We start from the raw sequence: 19,000 nt of genomic DNA on the forward strand, positions 1-19,000 counted from the left end.
CCACGGCTCGCCTCTCTCTCCCCGCCCGCCCCGCTTCAAAGCAACAACACACCAAAACACACGCTCGCTCCATCTCCCTCTTTTTTTCCTCCCTCTCAAATAAAAAAAAAAAAAGGAAGGAAAGAAACGGAAAGAAGGAAAAAAAATAGACAAAAAAGAGAGAGGCGCCTTTCCCTCACGGTTGCGGCACAGTGATAAGGGGTAGCGAACATCTCATACCTGGTGTGAATGTTAATCAGCCAGGAGTTCTCCTTTTCCCCAAGACAGGGAACTGTATCCTTCCAAATTTATTAGAACCTCCTCCACTGGCTCTTTGAAAAACCTTCTTTGTCACCCTCTTCCCAAGTCCTGATACACTTTTTTTTTAAATAAAAAAAATAAAAAAATAAAAAAATGGCTTCGGAGCTCCTTCTATTCTTGATATTGATTCTCCCTCTTTCTCTCTCTCCCTCTCCCTCTCTCTCTGTCTCCCCCCACCCCTCCTCCTTTCTCCTGTCTCTGTCTCTTCTGAGTGGTCTATTGATAAGTCCCTAGAGGCACTGGGTCAGCTTGCCCGTAGGAAACCAGACACAATGCACAAATCTCCGAGTGCCATTCTGCCATCAGCAAGCAGACCACGTTTAGGAGAGAGGAGGAAAAAAAAAACACAACAGTGGAGCAAAAGACAGAGAGAGAGAGAGAGTGAGAAAAAGACTGATTGGAACAGGAGGGAGTGAGAGAGAAAGCAAGGGAGAGAGTGAGAGAGCGACACTGCCAGTCAGGTTAATCATCCCTACTTTAATTAGCTGTTCGGCTTAGACATAAAACAATTGAATTTGAATGATCTGTCAGTGGGCTCGGCTGAACCAAAAGGGAAACGCGAATATTACAGAAAAGACTGTTGGTGGATTCTGATAAGCTAGACTGGAAATCCTCAAAGGGTAACTATTAAAACTTGCCACAAAACAAAAAGTACAAATACAAATGGCATTATACAATAAGCTGTTTCTTAAAACAGCTGTAGATCTAGATGCCCATCTCCTTTTTTCCTTTCCTTTTACCAGTGCTAGGTTTAGACTTGACAAATACATATATAAACTCCAGAACAACACAAATCTTTTAAGTCTGGTAGGAGAGAGTGGCTATCTGGCAAGTACTTTTTTTTTTTTAACTCTACAAGAACTTTCCTGAAATTTGCCTTACAGAACAGATGGAGTTTAATACTGACAGACCTATGTATGTGTGGGGTGATAGATAATAAGACCACCATTTTTACTTTCACAAGGAAGCAAATTGTCATTACCAAGGATACCTTATTATAGGACTGAAACTCGGGGGACTGAAAGCAATGCTTACTTCAGCTCTTCATAAGAAAAACCCTGCTGGGTCAAACCAAAGATCCCTCTAGTCCTGCAACTTGCTGACCGCAATGGCCAAACAGAATTCCCATTCCTACAGTCCAGAAAGGCAAGGTACTTCTGGGGGATAGTGCCACTCCACCTGGGTGCCAGGCACTGGTGCAAGACTCTCACAAGTGCAGCAAGCTCCCTCTGTTGGTGCCATTGGGATAGTCCCTCCTAATGCATTTAAGTTGGCGTTTTTGTGATTTTGCAGCAGCTGTGCAGCATGGAGGAAAAAGCTAAACTTCTCTTTCTACAGTCCCAATCTTAAAATCATAGAATTTTAGCATTCAAAGGGACTACAATTGTCCCCTCCCCTCCCCAGGGCAGCTCTTTGCAATGTTAAAGTGCACATTAGTTCCTTTTATGCAATTAACATTCTATCTAGCTTGGCTGTGAGTGCAATGGATTTCCAAAGAATCCAGGATCTGTTTTACACCAGGACACTTCTGTGCAATGTTAGAAGTAGACTTCTGGATAAGCTTTTACATTTTAAGTTTTCTGGACAGGACCAGAAAAATTCTGCATTGAGCTTTGCAAACCGCTGGCCTTTCATACATTTTAAGTAATAGTAAGCTACAGTGAGGCTATCACTCATTTATAAATGTTAGTTCATTGAAGTTGACGGTATATTAACCTGGTTGTTGACTATTCCTGAGCTTAAGCAAAGCAAAACAAGACAAGACAACAACAAGCAGAGCAGTACCAATCAAGGCAGGTATCAATGATTGATAGAGGATCATGGGTTCTGTAGACAGAAAGGCAATGCTAGGTATTATGAATAAGCAATTCATTCCACTATAGAAAGTCTTTAAGAAAAGGAGTAAATTCTCACTAAAAAAGCAGGTGCAGAGTAATTTATTCATTCAGACCTTGGATGCAATCTGAGGTACAAATGGATTAATCCTAGTGATAGACATCACACTGAAGTGCTGTATAGCAAAGCAGGTGAGATATTTATGACACTTCCGAAAACCTGACATAATTGGTACCTCAAATAGGGAAGCATGTAACGTTGCTGTTGCTGTTACTAAGTGTACCACATTTGACAACCCAATACTGAATTGGCAAGATGTCCATTTAGCATGCGGGTGATGGTAGAATGGTGGCATAAAGGTCGTATAAAAAATCAGTTTACTATACATGCCATTATTATTATATCTCTGAGTTCCAGCAGCAAGACTGGGAAAGCAGATTACCCTGAAGCAGGGCTTTTTTTCAGCTGGAACTCGCTGACACCTCTCAGGTGGGTGCCATTGCCATTATAAGAGAACAAGGAAGAGAACACGGTGAGCTCTGGCACCTCTTTTTCTAGAAAAATAGCACTGCTCTGAAGTTGCATAACATGTTCTCTATATTCCAAACAGGGTAAGGAGAGCCGCACTAACACTATGAATTTCTGGTCTAGTGTGTCAATGTCAGCTGAACAATATTTATTTATTTGTGACAACAACCACTGTCAAAGCAACAAACCAATAATTAAAAACCACCAGCAACGAAACCATATTTTAACACACACACCCCAATTAATAATAAAAATCCACAAAATGGGATTGTATTGGCAAACACACTATGCAGTACCCTGCCCAACAAGGCCTGCCTGAGGCCTATACTGTTGTTCTTTTGACAGCATAAAAACTTGTCTGATCAGGTTGACAGTACAATTCCAAGCCTTCCATGTCTGTCAGTTCTGAAATGGAATTTAGGTTTATGGGTATTTTAGATTGAGCTTCTCAGTTTAAAGCAGGGCTTCTCCCAGATATCTGAAATAATTGGGAGGCACTTATGGGAAGAGCTGCTGCTCTATATGGTAAACAAGAAAAAAGTGTTGAAATGCTTAAATGGTCAACATAGACATTTTGAACCAGGCAGTTAGTACCACAGAGCTAGAAGCAGGGCAATATACACACTGAGATTCATCCCTATGAGGAGATGAGGCACAGCATTCCGCCCTAGTGGCAGCTTCAAAACCATTTGTAAAAGCAGTTCCACACAGAGTGGATATGAGTAATCCAAACAGGAGATTACTAAAGCATGGATTACTTAGGACAAAACCGTATTTGACCACAGCCAGCTCAGCAGCCTGAAATCGTAAAACATACCCCTGCTACTGCCATGCAAGAGTCCAAAATGAGTACAAGGTCCAGGGACACTGCCAGGGTGCAAAACCTTTTCTTCAAGGGGAGTGTGCTGGCAAAAGCACATTTCCCACTGGTTTAGAGTTGGCCCAACATAATCACTTCTGTCTGGCTGAAATGGAAATGTATGCCAGTCACCCCACAAATGTATTTTCATGAATGTTTTCAGGGAATCTACCACTGTTCCCTGATTTGATGAAAAATAAAACTAAAACTGGGCACTGTCATTATATGTTTAAAAGGACTGGTGACAAGACAGAATTTCAAGGAACCCCACAGGTCAAATCCCATGTGGTAGAGCAGCAGTCACTCAGTGCTACTACCCTTTAGCACTGCCCCTGAAGATAGGAGAATCTTTGGCAACGAGATGTCCCCAATTCCCACTAGTCTCAAACAGCTCACAAGTAGTTGATGATCAATAATATCAAATGCCACTGAGAGGTCTAGGAGAATGAGCAAGGTCATATTCCCCTGTCTAACTCTAGATGCAGATCATCGACCAGGACAGCTAACGCCATTTGAAGCATGAACTCTGACTGAAATGGGTCTGCTAAAATTATATCACATTACTGCTCCATTGTTTAATTTCTGAAGGGATAACCTAAACTTTTGACAAGGTAATTTCATTAGAGAAGAATTCTCCATGTTTCTTTAATTTTTGTATAGAATAAATCAATTATTACAAGCCTATCAGCACTTTTTTGTTATCCTATTTGTGCTGAAATATAGATAATGATTTGATGGTCAAATGTAATTATTTTCCTACACCGTAAATGACTACAGGACAGCCTTTTAGAGAGTCAAGTGAGCCCATATTACTTCTAGACTGATCTAGATGGAAGCTTTGCAGAAAGATGTACCAATGGATTCAGCAAGGCTTACTCAATACTTAGTAGGATAATAGGCCCAATTTTAGATATAGAGTCATACCTTGGGTTTAGGTTGCGCGTTTTTGGGTTGCACACTGTGCCGAACCCGGAAGTACCAGAACAGGTTACTTCTGGGTTTCGGCGCTCACGCAGAAACACCAAATCACGCTTTGCGCATGCGCAGAAGCACCGAATCACGACCCTGTGCTTGCGCAGACGTGGCGCTGCGGGTTGCGAACGCTGCAGGTTGTGAACGTGCCTCCTGCACAGATCATGTTCGCAACCCGAGCATCCACTGTATTATGGTTGTTATACAATTAGTGTATAGAGCCCATTCTACAGCACATTTAAACATAGTACTTGGATTCCAACCAACTTATATTAAGCTTCAACTGATTATTGAGTTGAAAATGGATTTCATTAATTAAACAGCTGATAAAAATTGCAATAATAAAAATAAGAATTGAAGAAGTAGGAGTGAAATCAGAAATCCCTTTCCAGCAACTTAACTAAAGTACTTCTGATAAACATGAGTACTTAAAAAAAAAAATCTAATTAAGAACATGAAAATACTTGTCTACATGACAGGTCCAATATCCAAGCTTTTAACACAAGATTATTTAAATTAATAGAATAAACTTTGTTGTTTATTGAGGTTAGTAACCATATATTTGATCTACTGTTAAGCAGAGATACCAGTTCATATAATAGTGCTAAAAAGAGCTTCATTGGCTGTTCTGGGTTTGGATGTTGGAAACTTCAAAGCCCTGTACTTTGATGAAACTTATGGGATTGTTTTCAGCAACTTACTGTCTCTCGTAAAAATATGAGGCTATCTAAGATGCACAGGATATAAATGTAATTTGTTTACTAATTAACTCACCTAAAATTACAAAACAATTAAACTAGACTCTGCCTATTAAGAACATGCCTTTTGCCAAAATTGTTGAGCTTTCTTTAGATTTGCAAAACTGAAAGAAAGAAAGAAAGACATGGGTTGCCTTATGTCTGGATTTTCCTGGACATTCCAGAGATTTCCGCCAAGATTCTGTTTTCACCCCCAAATCTAGGCTATGTTGGGAAATTCTGGATGTATGGCAGCCGTACTTCCTTCACTCCTTGTGTTCTTCAGCCAAGATTGAAAGCACACCATGTTTTTACCTCTGGAGCAATCAAGTGATGTACAGAGCTTATTAGGAACAATGTTGGCAGAACAAAGCATTTTCTTATAGGATAGTGAGAGGGTTCAGACTCCCTTTCCTTGTAGCATTCTTAATCTGCACTGGACTTTCGATCAGCAGCCAGCACATTAATTAACTGATTAATAAATGGGTTAATTACACCAATTAATCGATTTGTGTATACAGTCCTAATGCAAATAATACAAATGATACCTGATTGTTATTAAGTAGGCATGTAACCCTGTTTTACAGATCTATAAACTGAACTAAGTAACTATTGATATGGCAACAGCAAATCAGAGGGCATAAAGTGACAAATCAAATCAGAGCATGAGCTAGGGTTATGATTTAAAAAATCCCAAGTCAATTACCTCCCCCCCCCCAGTACACATATTACCCTTAAAAAAAGGAAAAAAGAACAAAAAATGTAGAAAGGTAAATACAAATAAAACTATTTAATATTCATTTTTATAGCATTAGCTTCTACAGAATTTCTTACTGACAGATACATATTGCATTACCAAATGAAGTGAATACAGAGAGTCTGAAATGTGTTATACCTTCAGATGATTTTGGACTCCAACTCCCATCAGCCCCAGCCATTTTTGAAATCAAATTATTTCAAAGCAGTTTGCGATGAAATAAAATAAAGCAACAATAAAATACAACTAAAAACAATTCTAATAAGATGACAAACCAACAGGCAACAGAGAATAGCAACTGAAAACCGAAAATGTAAGAAACAGCAACTAGAAGCACAAGGAAACAGAAATACCCTGCTCCCAAAAATGTTAGAAGGGATAGAATGAGATACAGTACAGAGTCTATGGAAAGGCGTTCTATATCTCCAGAGTTACAGCCAAAAATATCATGTTTCTTATATAGACCAGTCTGGCTTCCAAATACTACAGAACATGAAGCAGAGTCCCCTCCATTTTCACTGCTGCAGGGGTGGGTGTCTATATCATTTTGGACTCTATTCCTAATTATGTCTTTTTAATTTCCAAATGAAATCCAAAGGACAAGTCTAGTTCCCAAGTCAGCAGCTCCCTGTGTCTCCTGGCAAACCTCTTCTAAAACTGAGTGGAGTTTCAAAAGCAGTTTTTGATACAGCACAAAGTTCTGCTATTCAAAAAAGTGTGTGTGGAGGGGGGGAAGGTCCAAAATTCAACTGAATATGGACCTAAAGCCACCGTCTGGATCAGAGTCAAGACATTTTGTTTGATATCGCCTGTCACCTTTTGTTGCTTCATCTAGTTTGCAAAATTTGTGATTACATGCCCTCTGGGGGAGTATCAGTTAACAACTGCAATTCCCCCTCCCCCAACCAACAAATCCAAATATATTGGATTTTTAAATGTACCGGTATATGGGAAGCACGTTTTTCCTATCAGTTGGCCCAAGAAATCTACAATTGCCTACAAATTCTGGATTTCTTCCTTCTTGCAATATAATAATATATGTATGTATACATAAATATTATATGTATGTATACATACATACATATTATGTATGTATACATAATAACATATGTATAATAATATATGTATGTGTATATGTTATGGATTCAAAAACCTGAGACTCCAAGGTGAAATCAATAGCATCAATGAGGAAAAACACAAAACTACTTCGTTTTTATAAATGAGTATATTTTGCCAGTGTATCAGGAATGGAGGGAGGCAACATTAGTATTGGAACATGTAGCAAAAAAGACTTAGCCCCTCCCCGGCCCTGATCTAAATATTGGGATCAAACGATATATACACCATACCCTGAGGGACACCAGCCACCAGTGACATTGTCAAACACACAAGCTCTGTGCCCTTCACATACCATCCTCTCTTGTGCTGAAAGAGTAAGAATGGCAAAAACAGCTAGTGAGAAAGTGTAACATTACAGGCATACTAGAGCCATCTCCTACCCTTCCAGCAGCCGAATGCTAATTCATGCTGTTAGTTATGAAATCACCAGCTCAGAAACAATGTTTAATATGCCTTATCAACAGGCCCTTAGTGAATGAATTATTTAACCCTCCCCAAAGAATGAGCTTGACACTCCTGCTCCCGAGCATAACATGGGAACAGGTGCAAGGTTTTTATTTCACTGGCAAAAAAATAAAATACAGACAAAATCTTCCATCTCCCTGTACTCTGAAAATTCTGAACCATGTTTGCTGAAACTTTCCAAATAAAAAGAAATCAGCCTAAGGCAGAAATTCAATGAATAGTTAAAATTTGACAATGTTATAAGCCACTGAAAACAGGATGTTATAATAGAGGGTGGTAATTCGAGGAATCTTTATGTATGTCAAAAAAGATTAAATCACAGTTGCTCAAGCACAATCTTATGTAAATACAAGTACTAAGAGATGTTACTATGGTTTTTCATTTAGTTCTTCTTTCGAGGTGCTTCTCTTATCTGTGTAAATCTTCTGAAAACTTTTGTGAACCCCCCAAAAATTCAAGGTAGAGTAGCCAGAGAACTCTTTTCCTGGGAATATATGAAACAAGTCTTTGAGTATTAATGCACCTAGCACCAAATAACTGGAGAGCTGGAAGGTTTGCCAGGGGTCATCCAGTCCAACCCTCTGCAATGCAGGAATCACATAGTATGCTGAGGACATGGAGCTCTACTTCTCCATAACATCTGAATCAGGAGAGGCTGTGCAAGCTTGGGACTACTATCTTAATGGAATGCTAAATAATAAATGCAATGGGTGGAATGCTATGCTATTACGATCGTTCTGTCAGTGCAATAATTTCTGCTTCCCAGATGGAATGATCTCCCTTCTACTCCTTCTGCTGATTTGGGAGTGTGTGTGTGTGTGTGTGTGTGTGTGTGTGTGTGTGTGTGAGAGAGAGAGAGAGAGAGAGAGAGAATCCAGCCTAACGGCTTCCCTGTAAATACTGGGAATTAGGGGTACATTACCATGTGTCTATCAACTTAATTCCAGATGAAGATGCTGTTAGGATATTTCCGTTCCACCTTAAAAGGGAGCAGGATGTTTGTGTCACAGCCTGCGCATTTCCTGTTGTCGCTAATTGCTGATACTGTGTGTCTACGGGAGATTGAAAGGGACTATGCACTACAGGCTGAGGTTCACCAGTCAGAAGACTGGAGGTCTTGAAATCTTTGCAGATGCAAGTTTTGGAAGTGACACCACGGATGGTACAAGCACTTCTGGAGTATGCTACATGTACAACCACTGTTTGTTTGACTGGCTGTGCAAAAAGCAGACGACAGTTAGCCTAAGTTCCTGTGAAGCAGAACTCAATGCTCTGTCATTTTCACTCATGGATTGTGAATGGTTGATGCAACTGTTTAAGGACATCGGAGTTTCTGTGAAATGTCCTATACAAGTGTATCAAGACAATAGATCCTGTTTGGCTTTGCTGAACTCAGAGAGTTGCAAGCAAAGAACCAAGTACTTGCAGATTAAGCTACATCGTGCAAGAGAGTGTATTCAGAAAGGACTCATTCAGGTGTCCTACATGGCAGGAAATGAAATTCCTGCTGATCTGTTGTCTAAGGTTGTTAACAGAGAACAACTTAAGGTTTACGTACAAAGGTTGCAATTGGGTTGAACCACAGGTACTACAGGTTACATGGAAAGGGGGAGGATGTTAGGATATTTCCGTTCCACCTTAAAAGGGAGCAGGATGTTTGTGTCACAGCCTGCGCATTTCCTGTTCACAGGATGTTTATGTTTTCTGTTGCTTTCGTTTTTCTCTGTGTCGAAGACACTGAAGCAGGCAGTCATGCTTTTTTGTTCTGATCAACGCTGAATAAAACTTGTAAATAATGCTCTCCTGAGTGCGACTTTTGCTGTGCATTATCTGCTGATAGAGCGTGCATCAGCCCAGGAATGTCGGAAGCTATTTTCTGGAGCTCATGTCGCTAATTGCTGATACTGCGTGTCTACGGGAGATTGGTGGACGTCCAGAGTCGACGTGGAGGCAGTGATGGCCTTTATCTCCCTGGCAGTATCCCAACAGATGCATGCAAAGCATTCAGCCGTGCCATTTCATGTCAGTTGCTGCCTTCCATCGGTTGGTCACAATGGTAGCCAGAAGCAGATATACAGAAGAGACCAGCTGCTGGCTTCCTCCACAGGGCTCTGACTTGGCAATGTTTTCTTTCATTCGCTTCAGAATGATGGGATATGAAGTCTTGTCAAGCCAGGCCACAGTGGAGAAAGTTGTTCACCTTCTCCTCTCCAGAATTCTGGTTGGGAAGACATACAGTCAAATAGGAAATAGTGTGTGAATCTCTCACATGCTGCCTTTCTCTAAACCACCTCTGCTTTCTCAACGAATTCACTTGGAAAAGTGGCACTACTGAGGTAAAAAGCAATGGGTATGTGTTATGAGTTTGTGGGCGGGGAAGAAGGCTGTACGCAAGATTCTTCTAACACCTAGATCCAGCAAGTGTTAAAATATAAGATAGGCTAGCTTCCTGTGTTGAGGTGATAGCTTAGATGATGGGCCATTAAAGGAAAGGAAAGGGGCTCTGTGTGAGATGGCAAATGGATGGTGTCTCTCCCTTCAGAAGCGAGCTGGAGAGAAAGTCAGAGCAATGTTTGAGAGCAATGTTTGATTTCTGTTTGAATCCAAGGCTACAGCTATGGGAGAAACAGGCCACTTTTGGGGTGCTAATGCTGTATACCCCTCCATCATAGGTTCATGTTATATATATCTGTGTGTAAATAAACCATATACAGTATCATAAAGACATCACAGACTCTGCTGTGCCTCATTTCCAAAGGAAACACAAACAGTAGAACCTCTGGAATCTCGTACCACTCAGAGATTCGGGTGGTGGGCAACAATACATTGGTTTCAATGTGATGGCCCCTTCACCCCACAAATGTTAAAGCATGTCTCCAAGTCCTATGGGACATATTCTCACTTGCTCACATTTCTCTTTCATCCCATTGACCCTCCTTTTTCTACATTCCTGTTCTGCGTCAAATTGAGGAGCAGTGGGGATGGAGGGGCCTTATGATATGAGTGTTGCAGGGGGAGAAGTCTGACCTCATAAGAAGGCTGATAATGGTCTTCTCCCACTAAGACTACCCTGCCTGTCAAATACACTGGGCACTTTAGTCATAGAAGACTAATAAAAGCCTCAGATCTGTTTCAGACGTATACAGAATGCAGGACTGAAAGAAAGTGTAGTAACATTTGCTTACTGTTTTCTGCTTCTTTGTAATTCCTAAAGCAGAATTTGTATGTCTCTTCAAATAGTAGGACATGCAAGCTGTCCTTGCATCAGAGTCACCTCAGCATACGACAGAAAGGTTTGCACAGAAATTCTGCTTCAGACATTATGTAGGAGAAAGAAAACATTAATCATCCATTATTCCTTTTCCTTTTTCTAACCTTCCAACTTAACTTTTCTTCAGCGAGACAATGGCTGCATTTGCACATAATGCTAAACCATAGTTTAGTGGTATGATGATGAGTTTGTGTGAGCCTTGGATTTGTGCAATTCCCCTGCAAGGAGCAAACTTAAACTATAATTTGACCACAGCTTGTAGTTTCATCCAGTACCTGAACTGGGATGAATCTTAATTTTGGTTTACTGGAATCCGTTTTTTTTACAAACCATGGATAAGACTTAATCAGTTTATCCTGGTTTGCGTGTTGCAACAAGCTGAGGTGGGGGGGGAGCAGTGAAAACTTTCAAACTCACAGCCATTCTGGAGGAAGATAAGAAGTGCCACGCAAAGCCGACAACTGCACGTTTGTCCTTATAATGCTAAACCATGGGTTAGTATTACATGTAAATGAGGGCACTTTTTATTCTTGTTTGTGTGAAGCATGAAAACAGCCTCTTGACAAGAACAGGCAAACAGACAATGAGACAAAATCTCTGCAATGTATTTTTCAAGCAAGAATGATGCCATGTTTCCTACAGGAGGAAGAGCAGAGATATAATTGCTTGAAAATAAGGAGATGATAAAATATCATATCTCAGACATAATGTATGATCAATTCTGGTCAGGAAGGTGATACAAGGTTCCCCTTCGGGCCTGAGCCATGTAGCTAATAAAAAAAGACCAACATAGCCGGGGGGATTTCCTGAGGCCATTGCAGACCAACTCATAGGCTACTATACAACTCATTTTCAGGAGCATTTGGGCTGCATTTAACACTATCTCCAGGCCCCTAGAGCTTTAACTACCATATCACAGTTTTACTTAAAACATAGCAAAGAGCTAAAGATCTTCACTTTCTGATCTGAATTTCGAAGAGTCAAATGATTTGACAGGAGAAATAATTCACTTTGCAAGCTATTTCCGTCATTGTCCCTGGTGCCAAAGGCTTCTGTGAAGTTGGAACTGGCTTTATATATATACTTTTGCCATTTATTCATATTCTATTTGATATTAAAGATTTGTGATCTCTTGACTTGGATGCCCTGACTTTGACCTAAAAGGCCAATACAAGCCAGTCCAATAAGACCTACTGGCTACTGAAGCTGGAGTTTCCATCAGCACAAAAGATCCTATTGTCTGTGTAATCAAAGTTTACTTTAGCTGGGAATATTGTTTGCTTGTTGTTGTTGTTGTTTAGTCGTTTAGTCGTGTCCGACTCTTCGTGACCCCATGGACCAGAGCACGCCAGGCACCTCTGTCCTCCACTACCTCCCGCAGTTTAGTCAAACTCATGCTGGTAACCTCGAAAACACTATCCAACCATCTCATCCTCTGTCGCCCCCTTCTCCTTGTGCCCTCCATCTTTCCCAGCATCAGTGTCTTCTCCAGGGAGTCTTCTCTTCTCATGAGGTGGCCAAAGTACTGGAGCCTCAGCTTCACAATCTGTCCTTCCAGTGAGCACTCAGGGCTGATTTCATTAAGAATGGATGCATTTGATCTTCTTGCAGTCCATGGGACTCTCAAGAGTCTTCTCCAGCACCATAATTCAAAAGCATCAATTCTTCGGCGATCAGCCTTCTTTATGGTCCAGCTCTCACTTCCATACATCACTACTGGGAAAACCATGGCTTTAACTATACGGACCTTTGTTGGCAAGGTGACGTCTCTACTTCTCAAGATGCTGTCTAGGCCTGTCATTGCCCTTCTCCCAAGAAGCAGGCGTCTTTTAATTTCGTGGCTGCTGTCACCATCTGCAGTGATCATGGAGCCCAAGAAAGTAAAATCTCTCACTGCCTCCATTTCTTCCCCTTCTATTTGCCAGGAGGTGATGGGACCAGTGGCCATGATCTTCGTTTTTTTGATGTTGAGCTTCAGACCATATTTTGCACTCTCCTCTTTCACCCTCATTAAAAGGTTCTTTAATTCCTCCTCACTTTCTGCCATCAAGGTTGTGTCATCTGCATATCTGAGGTTGTTGATATTTCTTCCGGCAATCTTAATTCCAGCTTGGGATTCATCCAGCCCAGCCTTTCGCATGATGTATTCTGCGTATAAATTAAATAAGCAGGGAGACAAAATACAGCCTTGTCGTACGCCTTTCCCAATTTTGAACCAATCAGTTGTTCCATATCCAGTTCTAACTGTAGCTTCTTGTCCCACATAGAGATTTCTCAGGAGACAGATGAAGTGATCAGGCACTCCCATTTCTTTAAGAACTTGCCATAGTTTGCTGTGGTCGACACAGTCAAAGGCTTTTGCATAGTCAATGAAGCAGAAGTAGATGTCTTTCTGGAACTCTCTAGCTTTCTCCATAATCCAGCGCATGTTTGCAATTTGGTCTCTGGTTCCTCTGCCTCTTCTAAATCCAGCTTGCACTTCTGGGAGTTCTCGATCCACATACTGTTTGAGCCTTCCTTGTAGAATTTTAAGCATAACCTTGCTAGCGTGTGAAATGAGTGCAATTGTGCGGTAGTTGGAGCATTCTTTGGCACTGCCCTTCTTTGGGATTGGGATGTAGACTGATCTTCTCCAATCTTCTGGCCACTGCTGAGTTTTCCAAATTTGCTGGCATATTGAGTGTAGCACCTTAACAGCATCATCTTTTAAAATTTTAAATAGTTCAGCTGGAATACCATCACTTCCACTGGCCTTGTTATTTGCAGTGCTTTCTAAGGCCCATTTGACTTCACTTTCCAGGATGTCTGGCTCAAGGTCAGCAACCACACTACCTGGGGTGTACGAGACATCCATATCTTTCTGGTATAATTCCTCTGTGTATTCTTGCCACCTCTTCTTGATGTCTTCTGCTTCTGTTAGGTCCTTACCACTTTTGTCCTTTATTATGGTAATCTTTGTACGAAATGTTCCTTTCATATCTCCAATTTTCTTGAACAGATCTCTGGTTCTTCCCATTCTGTTGTTTTCCTCTATTTGTTTGCACTGCTCGTTTAAGAAGGCCTTCTTGTCTCTCCTTGCTATTCTTTGGAAATCTGCATTCAATTTCCTGTATCTTTCACTATCTCCCTCGCATTTTGCTTGCCTTCTCTCCTCCGCTATTTGTAAGGCCTCGTTGGACAGCCACTTTGCTTTCTTGCATTTCCTTTTCATTGGGATGGTTTTCGTTGCTGCCTCCTGTACAATGTTACGAGCCTCCATCCATAGTTCTTCAGGCACTCTGTCCAGCAAATCTAAATCCTTAAACCTGTTCCTCACTTCCACTGTGTATTCATAAGGGATTTGACTTAGATTGTATCTTACCGGCCCAGTGGTTTTTCCTACTTTCTTCAGTTTAAGCTTGAATTTTGCTATAAGAAGCTGATGATCTGAGCCACAGTCAGCTCCAGGTCTTGTTTTTGCTGACTGTATAGAGCTTCTCCATCTTTGGCTGCAGAGAATATAATCAATCTGATTTCGATACTGCCCATCTGGTGATGTCCATGTGTAGAGACGTCTCTTGTGTTGTTGGAAAAGCGTGTTTGTGATGACCAGCTTGTTCTCTTGACAGAACTCTATTAGCCTTTGCCCTGCTTCGTTTTGATCTCCAAGGCCAAACTTGCCAGTTGTTCCTTTTATCTCTTGATTCCCTACTTTAGCATTCCAATCCCCTATAATGAGAAGAACATCCTTCTTTGGTGTCACTTCTATAAGGTCTTGTAAGTCTTCATAAAATTGGTCTATTTCAGTTTCTTCAGCACCAGTGGTTGGTGCATAAACTTGGATTACTGTGATGTTAAAAGGTCTGCCTTGGATTCGTATCGAGATCATTCTATCATTTTTGAGATTGCATCCCAGTACAGCTTTCGCCACTCTTTTGTTGACTATGAGGGCCACTCCATTTCTTTTACGGGTTTCTTGCCCACAGTAGTAGATGTGATGGTCATCCGAACTGAATTCGCCCATTCCCGTCCATTTTAGTTCACTGATGCCCAGGATGTCAATATTTATTCTTGCCATCTCATTTTTGACCACCTCCAACTTACCTAGGTTCATGGTTCTTACATTCCAGGTTCCTATGCAATATTTTTCTTTACAGCATTGGACTTTCCTTTCGCTTCCAGGCATATCCGCAACTGAGCGTCCTTTCGGCTTTGGCCCAGCCGCTTCATCAGCTCTGGATCTACTTGTACTTGCCCTCCGCTCTTCCCCAGTAGCATGTTGGACGCCTTCCGACCTGAGGGGCTCATCTTCCAGCGTCATAACTTTTAGGCATATAAAAGTTATTGTTTGCTAAAGAAAGGTTATTTTAGCTATTCTTGTAGAAGCTACTGATACAAACACACACACACACACTCTATCTATATCTAATCTGTATCCACAACACCATCCTTAGGCCATGACTGTATATATTTGGGAAAGACGAATGAAACAGGTTTATTTCCCTCAAAATAAAACTAATATTTCAGCTAGCTACATAAAGAGTTTAAGACATTTCCACTCCTTCTTTCAGTGAATATGGAAAGAAACTGGTGCAAAGAAAGTATTCTCCTGACTTTTATTCAAGATTACAGTTTGTATTTCTTACTTAACTGTGCTTTCATGAACTCTGCAAGAGAGAGTATTGTGGCATCCTAAAGACCAGGCCAATCAATTTATTGTGACATAAGTCTTTAAAATGCTAAACTCTCTTTCCCTCTCTCATTTGTTGCAACAGACCAACACAGCAATTCCTCTGGAAGTTGCCCCTGTAAAGAATGTTAGGTTAAAGGTACACATGCTGTATATTTTACTAAATCATTTGTTTCTGGCAAGTACATATGTGTTGTTTTAATATATAACCTGAAAGCTGACGTGTTATTTTGTGATATCGTGGGGTACAAATCTGCAAGAAATGGCTAATATTTGCTCTCACTTTAACTTCTCTGATATGAAGCACTCTGAACAAACAAACCAAGTTTATCTGTACCATTTGAAGTTTATGTCTATGTAGACCAAACTACACGCATCATTAGAAATCTCCCCACACCCAAAAACAAAGCAAAAAACCACATTAACAGCAGAAACAGTTTTCATCAGGAAAGCAGGGTATGGGGAGGGAAACTTGGGAATTTTCCTCCTCTACCATGACCCTGACAAGAATCAACCCCACACTACTATTAACATGGATGGGGGCTGCCTTTGGGGCTAATAGCAGTCTGGGGTCATTTTGAATCAGATTTTGGTTGGGGTGAAAGAGTTAAATCTCCTCCTCCTATATGCTGCAATCACAATAAAAATTGGTTCCTTGAACCTGTTATAAATTAAAGAAAGCTGATGGGCTTCTTAACAACATTTTAGTTTGGCTCCATGTGTCTCATAAATAGTGGGCCCTATGGCTGTGAGTCAGAGTGCAGGATGCTAAAGTGGAATAATATGTTGCTTTTCTGACAGCTTCAGCTCTTTCTTTAATTTTGGTTGCTTAAATCTCAACAGGAAGACTGCCTAAGTTTGGAAACTGGGTGCTGTGGGAGGCATTAGGTAATAAATGGAGTAGCAGTCTCTATACCTACTCTTATAGAAAATTATTTATTGAATATCACATCACATCTAAAGGCAGGGAGTCTTTCCCAGCCTTACCTGGAAATTGCAGGGTCTGAATTTGGGACTATCTGCATGCAAAAAAAAGCTATGGCCCTTCCCAAAATTCTTCTATAGCACATATTACAGTGGGGAGTTAACACTACCATGATCTCCACTGAAGGCAGGAACTGGCTAGATTCACATTTGATATTTGGTGTTTAAATTGCCCTAACATTATGCCTTAATTCAGCACCTAAACACAGAAGGACAGAACTAGCGAATCTGGCACACTGGTAGAAGACAGCACAATGGCCCCCACTAACACAACACTCTTCTCCCCTCTCCTCCTCCTATACATCCCCCAAATTGGCTCTGCGGGGTCAGAAGAACCCCCGGAACAGCAGTAGGGTGTGTGTGATTCTGCTTAGAAGGCAGAAATGGTTGCATGGATGTGATGATCAGAAGAGTGTGACACTGAATTTCTCCCAGAGAAGCACTGCTGTTGGAGATAAAGATGTACGTACATAGCTTGTACAGAACTCTCTTTTTGTCTTTACTTTTTAATCTATTCGACACTAATAGTCACTAAACAGAAAGGGAAGTTGTGTTTGTGTTAATTCTTTTTAATGGTTTTGTGGCAGATCTACAGACAGGTTTGCGCCTTCTCCAACTGCACGTGGGACATACTAAAAAGACCCCTGTAGATTTTTGTTTGTTTGTTTGTTTATTATTCACCCTAAGGTCCCAGATGTAATGAGGTGCTAGTGCCCCCCTCCCTTCAACCAAGTATTTCAACCCAATATTACTTTTCTCCCACAATGTCACGTTCCTTTCTGCTTTAGAAAGGAGCAGCAAGAACAGACTTTCCTTGTTTCGAGACCATGAGGAAAAATTACGCTATTTTCACCTATCTAAAGACCAACTAAGTTAGTTCTTGGTATGAGCTTTCGTGTGCATGCACACTTCTTCAGTGTATCTGAAGAAGTGTGCATGCACACGAAAGCTCATACCAAGAACTAACTTAGTTGGTCTTTAAGGTGCTACTGGAAGGAATTTTTTTTTTTGTTTTGACTATGGCAGACCAACACGGCTACCTATCTGTAACTTCACCTATCTATAGAGGGTTATTATTTTTGTTCATTATTATGCATTTTTGTGTTTTTATATTGTAAACTGTCGTGTGATCCTTGGATGAAGGGTGGAATATTAAATAAAAAAGTAAGCAAGTTCCTGCACTGCACTGTTTTGTATTGTTGCACTAATGTAGACACTTCTCACTTTTCACAAGTTGGTGCAGCTAATTTTAGGATCAGACTTGCAGGTCCTTTAACCACAGTGTGTATCAACTGCAGCAACTCAAAAAAGAAAAAGAAAGAAAAAAAAGATTAAGTGTTGCATATTTCATGCGGTTAACTTTCATGCTTAATTGATTCACATTTGTAAAGTTTACATTCCTTGCATAAAAAAGTGTGAAAAGGGAACCAAATAATAGTTACAATTATTACCCACTGACTGAAGGACAGAAATTGGTGAATTCTCATCTTGGAATATTACAAGCCTTTCATTTGTATCTTTTAGCTGTAAAGAGCAACAAAAGAAACACAGCACTATGGGGGATTTTTGGAAAAGTGTTTTCATACATATAATCATAGAATTGTGGAGTTGGAAGGGACCCCAAGGGTCATCTAGTCCAACCCCCTGCAATGCAGGAATCTCAGCTAAAGCATCCATGATGGATGGTCATCCAACCTCGGCTTAAAAACCTCCAAGGAAGGCGAGCTCACAACCTCACATGGGAGACTGTTCCACTGTCGAACAGTTCTTGCTGTCGGAAAGTTTTTCCTGATGTTTAGTTGGAATCTCCTTTCTTGTACCTTGAAGCCATTGGTTCGAGTCCTACCCTCCAGAGAATGGCCAGCGAAAAGAAAAATTGCTCTCTTGAGAGCGGTCTGGATGAGAGTTTGCAGGGCAACAGTCATGTCTACAGGCAACAAGGAATGTCAAGGCAAGGAGGCAAGTTACGTCACTGCATGGCACAGCATAGTGGGAGCACTGAATCAGAGCAACCAATTGTAAGGCAAGAGGAGGAGGTGGGGCAGCAGACTAGGATAAAGTCGTGGGGCAATTTCTTCTGGGAGGCAAGATGTGGTACATAGGGATCAGAATGGATGGCCTAGCTATACAGTCTGGGTTCTGAAACTGGGCCTGATCTGCTGAGACTGCTAGGATTCAAAGAGGTGCTGAGAACCCTGCAAAATAGATCAATCCATCGCAAATACTGGATTTTACTTGAGCATCCTTAGGACCTTATCATCTACAATTCTATGATCAGAGAAATTCACGGCATTCTGCCGGAAGCTGATAGTTGTTTCAGTGCGTCTCAAAATGCCACTATATAGGGAGTCTTTCTTCTTTAACATCAAGCGCCACACAGTTACCAGAAACAAGGGCCAATGCTTAGCTTTAGCAGGTGCAAAAATTCTAATTTTTTGGGGTTTGGCCTTAGTGCTGTGTGATAAAATAAATGAGGCAGTAAGTAGGAGAGCCAGCAACTGAA

At 40.9% G+C, this 19,000-nt stretch overlaps 1 protein-coding gene across 47 annotated transcripts in view; it reads right to left on the bottom strand.

The window, feature by feature from the left end:
• The window catches only part of ZBTB20 (zinc finger and BTB domain containing 20), a 513,065-nt gene that overhangs the window by 121,886 nt on the left and 372,179 nt on the right, over positions 1-19,000 (bottom strand). The window contains exon 1 of one of the 47 annotated variants that reach the window (XM_083609099.1): positions 220-628. The exons of the other annotated variants lie outside the window; for them this stretch is intronic. The gene's annotated coding sequence lies outside the window, so the exon portion shown is untranslated. Of the gene's footprint in view, positions 1-219; positions 629-19,000 lie in introns of those variants that run through there. 47 annotated transcript variants of the gene reach the window in all.

This window comes from Podarcis filfolensis (assembly GCF_964270895.1).
Source record: "Podarcis filfolensis genome assembly, chromosome: 4".
In the NCBI taxonomy this organism is placed as follows: Eukaryota; Metazoa; Chordata; class Lepidosauria; order Squamata; family Lacertidae; genus Podarcis; species Podarcis filfolensis.